The sequence below is a fragment of the Triticum aestivum genome, chromosome 6A (assembly GCF_018294505.1).
Source record: "Triticum aestivum cultivar Chinese Spring chromosome 6A, IWGSC CS RefSeq v2.1, whole genome shotgun sequence".
NCBI lineage: Eukaryota > Viridiplantae > Streptophyta > Magnoliopsida > Poales > Poaceae > Triticum > Triticum aestivum.
Genome location: NC_057809.1, coordinates 573,337,169 through 573,346,734, shown reverse-complemented (window position 1 = coordinate 573,346,734; position 9,566 = coordinate 573,337,169).

Genomic DNA, 9,566 nt, shown 5'->3' with positions numbered 1-9,566 from the left:
AATGTGTAACAAGATTATTCCAGTCACCGTCAGATAAATGTAGCACTGGAGACTTTACAGAAATTTTGTTCAGAGGCTTGCCATAGTAGTGCGCTTGCCTCAGGTAGGAACGATACTTCATCAACGAGTGCTTGAAGAGTGCAACCAACCCTTGCTCGTCATCACAATCAAGTTTGCTCCTCGCCTATTTAAAAGAATGAAATCTTGTGTCTTCTATCAGTAGAAACATTTGCAGTAATGACCATGAATAACATTAGTACATTACTTACGCGTAAGTTGCGGAGGAAGACTGGAAATTGTTCTGTGTCTGCGGTATAATCTTTCCATGAAGGACAGATGCGCACAAAGTTCCTGACAACAACATAAGCTTCATCTTCTAAACTGGGAAGAAATTGAACAGGGGTCCTATTTGCTGCAATTGGGGCTCTCTCTGGTTCGAAAAGGGATTTGGCAACTGGATTTGGTGTACTCTTTGCTGGAATGGGGGTTTTGCGTCGTACAGCTGGTGCTATGTCAACTGGCATAATCATACTGTTTGCTGCAGCTGGAGTCTGCTGAGTTGGGGCATCAGAAATGAATAGTGTAGTAGGGCTAGAGTCTGCTAGAGTTGGGGTATTTTGTGGGTCAGGTGATATTGCAACTACACCTAATGGGCTATTTGATTTATCAGGTGCCACTACCTTTTCCAAATACTTTGCTTGTGCTCCTCCACGATCAGCAATCGCCCTCTTCCTTTTGAACGTCTGATACACAAGAATAGCATTTGAATGGATAAATATGGTATGATGACAGATGGAATATGTACTGAAAATGGATAGGCAGGGCGTATTCACATACACGATGTGTAAACTAAGCTAATGGCAGTTCAACAAAGTAGAAGCAATGCAAAGCATCAGTTGCAAGATATGTGCGAGCAATGTAACCTTGGAAAGTTAGACCAAGTACCTTGATGGGTGAATAACATAGGCCATCTTCCTCTGACTCCTCCACTAGGGAGCTACATTGACTTAGGTCTCCCTCTAGCTCAGAATCACTGTTAGGATCATATTCTGAGCATGAACATGTAGGTGGAGAGCGTTTGCATTGCATTGCATCCAGATTTGATTTCAGTCCCTTAATGCCAAGTTTGACAGCCATGGCATTGTTCTGCTTTATTATTTTCATGCGCGCAAGCTCATAATCATTATGATGCTGTTCAAAATCTGAGATTCATGAAAACATAAAAAGTAGTTAGATTATCTATGGAATGCATTGCGGATTCAACTCAGAGAGTGTCTCCCTATAAAACCCTACATATGCAAAGTTCACCTCCCCAACCGTGCTGACCAGACCACACACAGAAATACAAACCCCTTATGTCTCTATAACAGGCAGACACACATTTCAAAACTGAAGTAGGAACATTAGAATCATATGAAATTCGTATTTGAACAAATAAACTAAGCAATTATGAGTGGCGTAATGTTTAGCTTCAAGGGTGGAGTGTTGGTAGTGCGACACAAAGCAAGTAGGCAGATTGTATTCCATGTAAAAGATCGAAACCTATGTAAAAGCTGGAAATGACACTTTCTTTCTATACAATGCAGTGTTCGTTACCCACACATGATGGAAGAGATCACATAGAGAAATACTATTCACTCATGTCTACGGTTCCAGTATTTAGAAACAGTGTGGTCCACCCTAAAAGAATATTGACAACAAATATGACAAGGCAAGCGTAGATGTAGTGAATCAATCATTTACTTGTGAGCTTACTAGGACAAGTATGCAGAATTGTAACTGCAGTAAGAGACCGTCCAAAATCTGAATGGAGAAGTTTGTCTAGCACTTATTGTTTGCAACTAATCGACGTGAATAATTGGATATTATATCGAATGAGTAACAAAGACAAGTAAAATTGTCAACATACCTGGCTTGCAGTAGTAATCTGGGTCAATGTCACTACGACCAACAATCCAAAATGACCAGTTTCTGTTCCGAGGGCCGGAATTTTGAAAACCCTGTGAACTTTTGAGGTACTAAAGATTACCGAAATACATCTAAACCATTAAGTGTAGGTAGCACTAAGCACACAACAAACCCTAATGACAGTCCTACCTAATGAGTAATGAATCAATTAGAAAATGGGTGATGAGGAGTGGCTGCTGAGTGTTGAGGACGTATCTCGGGATAAATCGGGTTGGCTTGGTGGGTGTTGCACGCCTGAGCCCTGAACGGATTGGGAAGGTAGGCACGGCGGCGCGCCCGAGCAGCGGTGACGCTGTTGGGCGAGCGGCTCCTGTCCTCCTGTTAGTCCGGCGTCTCCTCCTAGAGTCATGCCGCCCGGGGACGGCAAGTCACCGGCGAGGCAGGCGTCTGGGGACGAGTAGAGATCGGAAGCGTGTAGCAGAACAAAGGGGAATCGGGGCCTGGGGCGACCCAAAATCCCAGGGTTGGCCGGCCCACCGTGGGCACCCTATAAAGATACACACCCGAGCGGTGAACATGCATTTTCGAAACTGATTTAGGAACATTTAGCTGACCAATTAAACAACCCTATTTTAATAATATCAGATTCGTATTTGAACAACTAAGCTTGTTTAGCTTGATGGGTGGAGCAGTGTTATTATGACACGAAGCACGTATTCTGATCGTATAGTGATCATAAAAGGGGGGAACTCTAAGCATATTATTTAGCAAAAGAGGGTTTCCCCTCCGATTTCTATTAAAGAAACCACCACGAAACCAACATGATCAATTAAACCCTAAGCATGATCAATTAAACCATATTATGGCTGTGCCACGGCAGATTTGAAGCTACAAACCGGAGAAATGATATTTAGCATCCATTGTTTGCTTCGAACTAAGAACTAAATTCTAAGAGCTGAAAAGAAAGTAGAGTAACCAAGTTAAGATCTATCTTCTGGTTGAGATCAAAAAGTTGAGGAGATATGAAGTACCACCTCTCTTGCGACGCCGTGTAGGCATCGGGGGTGTGATGGCTGTCGGTGGCGTTGAAGCAGACCTACGACGGTAGACGGGTGCATCGGGGGATAAGTCCCGTTGCGGTGGAAGAGAAGGTCGTGTGAGCGGACCCGGCAAAGAGGACGACAGTGCCGATGAAGCGAGAGGATGCGATGCAAGGCTATTGGTCCATCGCCGTGGATGAGAAACATCCATCTCTAGTAGTGGACGATGCGGTCTTGGTAGGCGCTCCGGCATGGTGGAGGACGGTGGCGATGGATGTGGTGGAGGACGGCGGTGATGGATGGGGTGGCGGACGGAGGCTGGTGTGGGGATGGGGTGTTCTAGCACGGACGGTGCATGAATGGGAAAATGAAGGGAGAGGTACGGGGAACCATGTTTTTGGGACGCGCCTGTCTGAAATATGGGAAAGTTATGAACTTATCCCCCGTTTAAAATTTGGACGTCTCATCAGTTGGGGATAGGACGGTAATCTTGCATCTCGCCAATATTTGCCAGAGCGATTTCGGGCGAGGAGAGGGTGGTTGGCGCCCATGGTTGGCGCCCACGGTGTATGAATGGGGCTGACAGATAGGGCGGTTGTGTCACGTCTGAGTGATGTTACAAACCTGCCCCTATTGAAAATATTTGCCTACATCAATTTCGGCTGAGTCGAGTTTGTTTTGCCGCCCACCGTGTATGAATGGGGAATGGAGGGAGAAACAGAGGTCTTTCGGTGTAACATCCCAAATTTTCAATTTGGAATGTTATACATTAGATCATCATGCATGTCATATTTTCTTGCATTTTGCCCGATCCTAGAAATTTCACGCAACTCAAGGACCCACGGGGAGAGTTGGAAATTTCGTTATTTTCAAATTTGAGTTTTCTCAAATTTTGAAAAGAGGATCATCTGATTTATTTATTTCATCTTCAATTATTTTTCCCAATATCACAATATGAGAGAGGGAATAATATGACTTTCCCAAAGTTAGGAAAAATGAAGATCTAATGAATAAATCAAATTTTGGTTTTGCCTGAGTTTTGTTTGCTTTTTATTTGGATAGGGAAAAATGCGCGTTTTCAAAAATTGCATTTTAGGTCTGGAGTAAAGTTCATTTTGTTCGGCTCATTTTTAGGAGTCGGGGAAAATTTACTTTAGAATTTTTGGAGTTCGTTTAGATTTTCTATTCTTTGTTTTTCTGCGTGCGTAACCGATTTAAAAAAAAGGAGCAGCGCCTTGGGCCAAGACCCAGCCAGCAGGCCGGCCGGCCAGGCCCCAGCCCCGCGCGCGCCAGGCGCCAGGCGCCAGCGCCCCAGGCCGCCGCCTCTCGCTCGAGCCGAGTCCCACCGGGACTCTGGCCACCGTAGCCCCCCTCTTTCCTTTGTTTCGTTTTCCTTTTCCTACTCTATTTCTTGTCCCCTACCCCAAGAAAACCCCCGCCGCCCCCCACCTATATAAATACCCCCACACCCCCCCTCCAAAACATCAAATCAAACCCCAAGCCCCACACCACCCCGCGCCTCTTTAGCCGCGCCCCACCCCGCGCCCCTCACCCGCTGCCGCCGCCTAGCACCGCCGCCGCTGCCGCCCAACGCCGCCGTTCGCCGGAGCCCCTCGCCGGAACCTCACCGAGGTAGCCGCACCGCGTCTCTTTTTCTCCCCTTGGTTCGGTTTTTCTTATAAACTGTTCCGATTCTTTTCTTCTCTTCCGATTCGTTTTCTTTCCGCTTCTTTTCTAAATCGTTCCGGTTTCTAGATCGGTTTTCCGTTTCTTTTTTGGTTTCTTTTCCGAAAACCCTAGATCGGTTTTCGTTCTTCTTTCGAACCGTTCGTCTCAACAAACGTGATCACCGATTGTTTCCCAGTTAACGAACGTCCGTTCGTTTAACCGTTCGTCTCTTTCTTCTCGTCGGATTTATTCCGCGATCGTGATCTCAGATCCGATCTTCGTTCTAGTCTTTCTTCTCACTCGTTTATCGGAATCAGGTGATTCAAGCGCCTGGAGTTTCGTTTCGAAACCGCCGTTCCATCTGATCAACTTAAACAAGTTTTTGCCCCGGTAAAAATTTGCCCTAGATCCAGATTGCTAGAACGAAGTTGTTTTCTTTTGCCGTTTGATTTCATTTGCTTCGTTCGATTTGATTCTTTTTGCCAACCGGAGTTCTTAAGTTGAATTTTCTGGTTCGTTCTCTTGTTCGAGTTTTACCTGTGCATTAGATGAGTACTTATTGTATGCTTGTTGTTTGTCTGCGATAGATCACCCGGATTGCGCCGCTTGTTACTTCGAAACCCTAGGTCTCGCGGATCATCAGCAAGGCAAGTAACACTTTGATCATACCTTTTCTACAACCCATGTTTTATTGCATTAGATCAATCCTCTCACATTGCATGATTAGGATCTAATTAAACTGTGGGATGGGAAGTAGATGAGGTAGTACCTATCACTTGTATTATTATGAAACCTTTGGGAGTTACTTCTACGTTTGCTTATTATGCCATGCTATGCTAGTAGACGCGGATTGGGTGAGTGATATCCATGACAGATGTGAGTTGATAATTTTAATGGTTTATCTAAGGTGGCAACTTAAACACACATCTGGGTGGATTGAGGCACCTGATGTCTATCAGGACTTGCCTGTTTTATTTTGGACCGCCACCCAGGCTCAAAGGGATCATAAGATCTTTCATGCTAGAAACTTCCGTGTGCAGCCACATGCTACTATGGGCTCTGGCATAGTTGACTAAGTTGTGCGAACTCTTACGGGGTGGACTAGCAGATGTAGGGGTTGTAGGTGGTACGGTCTACCCAACATGTAAGGTGCTAGCGCTTCTGAAAGACTATGTCTCGGTCATCCATTTCTCAAACACCATGTAGTGCGAGAAAACAAACGAAGGCGATCGAGTCATGTGGGGAAAAGTGCACAAACCTCTGCAGAGTGTACAAACTAATCATGATTAGCCGTGTCCCCGGTTATGGACAACTTGAGTATCTAGTACTTGAATATCATGTGAATCTCAACATGTTACTTCTAATTAATGTTGTTGGGTTTTAATTGTTCACTTAATTGGGACCGGAATGCTGTCAACCATTCTCGATGTTTAACAACCACCATGATAGTTAAACAAATTTATTCCTTTGCAGTAGGGAAAAACTGGCTTTACGCAAAACTATAACCATAGAGCTTTCCACCAGCCATATATGCATATAGTATAGTTGTTTCATTTCATTACTCTCTATGTGTTACATTGCCAGCATACTCCATGTGCTGACCCGTTTTCGGGCTGCAACTTCTCATGTTGCAGACTTTTCAGACGACGAGTAAAGTGCTTTTAGGTCGTGGCCCTATACTCAGTGATGCCATTGGAGTTGATGGACCCATTTATCTTCCGAGTCTTCCGTTGTTATTGTTATTAGATGGCCTTAAGCCATATTTATTGTATTAAGTTCTCTTTGAGACAACGATGTAATAAGTGTTTGATTGCCACTCTGCTATAAATCCTTCTGTGTACTGTGTGGTGTCAGCATTACTGATCTAGGGATGACACCTGAGCATAGAGCGCTTGATCCATTCGGGTCGGGTCGCCACAGAGATGGTATCAGAGCACACGCTGACTGTAGGACACGACCACTAAATTAAAGCCATAGATCACCATTCTCTTCTCATTTTCTAAACTCCTCATCTTTTCTACTCTTTTAGGATGACGAACGCGAAGATTAGGTACGCTCAACCGGATGAAGGCACACCATTTGGATTTCACCTGAAGGAAGTCACCAAGTACCTGAACATTGGATTACCAAGCTTCACGGGAACCTTCAACGCCACTCTGCCTGAAGAGGAGCGCTGGAAGATTCAAGCTCACATTCCGGGAAGAACATTCGCGGCAATCACGAAGCCTATAGATAGTATTTTCAATGCACCAACCTGGAGTCTGGGAAAAAGCATGGCAGCTCATATCACCATAGGACGCATTGGAGAAGTTTACCAAGAAGACCTCAAGGACACTATCTACCAGATTTGCGGACGCCGAGATGAACAATGGGAGTTAGTCAGCACCAAGAAGGATAGATCCATTGCATCTTTCATCCAGGAGTTAAACCAGCACATTCGACGCCACGAGAACCAGATGTGCAATGATATGATAGAGTTGAAGAATGCAAAGGCAAGGATCATCGAGCTAGAAGGAGAACTGAAGTCTACACGCAAGGACTACATGGACGAGATCGTAGCTCTAGCGAGACACAATGGCGATCTTAAGCAGGAGATTGAAGAACTCAAGAGGAAGTTAGCATCCAGGAAGGAAGACATGTACGTCGCATGTCCGGACAACTACATCATCATCGACGACACCGATTCGGATCCAAGTGAACCCGACTTTGAAGACGAAGCTGGAGCAGATATCATGGAGTCTTCCATCAGTTCAAATTTCTAGATGACCACCAGATAGTAGTAGTATTCCCCCATGTAAACACAATAGTTCGAGCACTTTTGCGATAGTTTTAGACTGACTGTAAGCCCTTGTTTGATTGAATGAAGTGATTTTGTGTGCATTTGCTCATGTGCATTGGGGTAGTATTTTCCCTTTAGACCTCACTCTATTCTTAATTCTCGTCTTTTCTAAACCCTCAGATGCCTACGAGACGTGACAATGGATTCCCACCGGAACTCACTCAGTTGATCCAGTAGCAGAATCAATTGATGGAGATGTTAGTCCAGAACCAGCAGAACAATAACAATCCACCACCACCACCACCCGTTGACCACTTAGCCCGTTTTCTTAGGCTGAATCCGCCGGTGTTTTCCAGTAGCACCGAGCCGATAGTAGCAGACGATTGGCTCCGCAAGATAGGAAAGGAGTTGACCACTGCAGGATGCACGGATGGTGAGAAAGTGAAGTTTGCCGCACATCAGTTAGACGGACCCGCGGCAGCATGGTGGGAGAACTTCACAGCCACTTACCTAGTTGACACTGTCACATGGGATCAGTTTCAGCAAGCTTTCTGCACTGCCCATGTTTCAGCAGGAGCTATGGCCCTGAAGAAGCGTGAGTTTCACAACTTACGCCAAGGAGGAAGGACAGTTGGCCAGTACGGTGACGATTTCAGCAAGTTAGCACGTTATGCCCCAGATGACGTTGCTACGGATGCAGCTAAGCAGGAGAAGTTTCTGGAAGGACTGAATGATGAACTAAGCATGAAGTTGATGGTAGCGAGTTTCAACAACTACCAGGAGTTGGTAGATCGTGCCATCATGATTGAAGGGAAGCAACAGCAGATTGAGAACCGTAAGAGGAAGTATGGACAAGGAAAGTATAATTCAGGAGCCCAGGAGAAACCCCGTTTTACCCCTAAACCGGGATTTCAGTTTCAGCATACCCATGGAGGAGGTAGCTCGCACAACCATAATGGCCACAAGAATGGTAATGGAGGAAGCAACGGCTAGAACCGGACCACCCCATCGACCCCAACCAAGAGAGACCTGAGCCAAGTCACCTGTTTCAAGTGTTCTAAGACCGAACATTATGCCAATGAATGTCCTGAAGGCCAGAATGGAAATGACAATGGAAGCTCTGGGAAGAAGCCGAACCCTTTCAATAGGGGACAGGTGAACCACATTAATGTGGAGGAGGTTGAAGATCAGCCTGATGCAGTAATCGGTAAGTTTCTGGTTAAGTCAATTACTGCACACGTACTTTTTGATACTGGTGCATCACATTCATACATATCAAGGGGATTTGTGGATAAATATAACCTGCCAACCCAAGCCCTTAGGTCACCCATGTTAGTAAGCTCACCAGGAGCGGAGTTTATGGCTAGACGATGGTGTGATCGGTTACCATTAAGGATTGGTAACTATGTGTTTCCCTCAGACCTAATAGTATTGGAATCTCAAGGATTGGCTGTGGTATTAGGCATGGATTGGTTGTCGACGTATGGAGGAAACATCGATTGCGGCAGTAAGACAATTTTGCTTACCACACCAGAAGGAAGAAGGATCAAGTATGTATCCCGGCATGTACCAACAAGGACACAAGTAAACTGCCTAACAGGAGTTGTGCAAGAGGAAGTACCAGTGGTGAAGGATTTTCCTGATGTATTTCCTGAGGAATTGCCAGGCATGCCACCGGATAGAGACATTGAGTTTTTGATTGAGTTATTGCCAGGTACAGGCCCAATATCGAAACGACCGTACCGGATGCCAGCAAAGGATTTGGTGGAAATTAAGAATCAGATTAAGGAGTTATTGGATAAAGGTTACATTCGCCCAAGTTCTTCGCCTTGGGGATCACCCATACTTCTAGTGGAAAAGAAGGATGGATCATTAAGGATGGTTGTAGATTATCGGAGATTGAATGAAGTAACCATCAAGAACAAGTACCCACTGCCAATGATCAACGATCTGTTTGATCGATTGCAAGGAGCTAAAGTGTTTTCCAAGATCGATTTGCGATCAGGGTACCATCAATTGAAGATTCGAGAGCAGGACATACCTAAGACAGCGTTCACCACCAGATATGGATTGTATGAGTATACCATTATGTCATTTGGATTAACTAACGCACCTGCCTATTTTATGAACCTGATGAACAAAGTGTTTATGGAGTTTTTGGATAAGTTCGT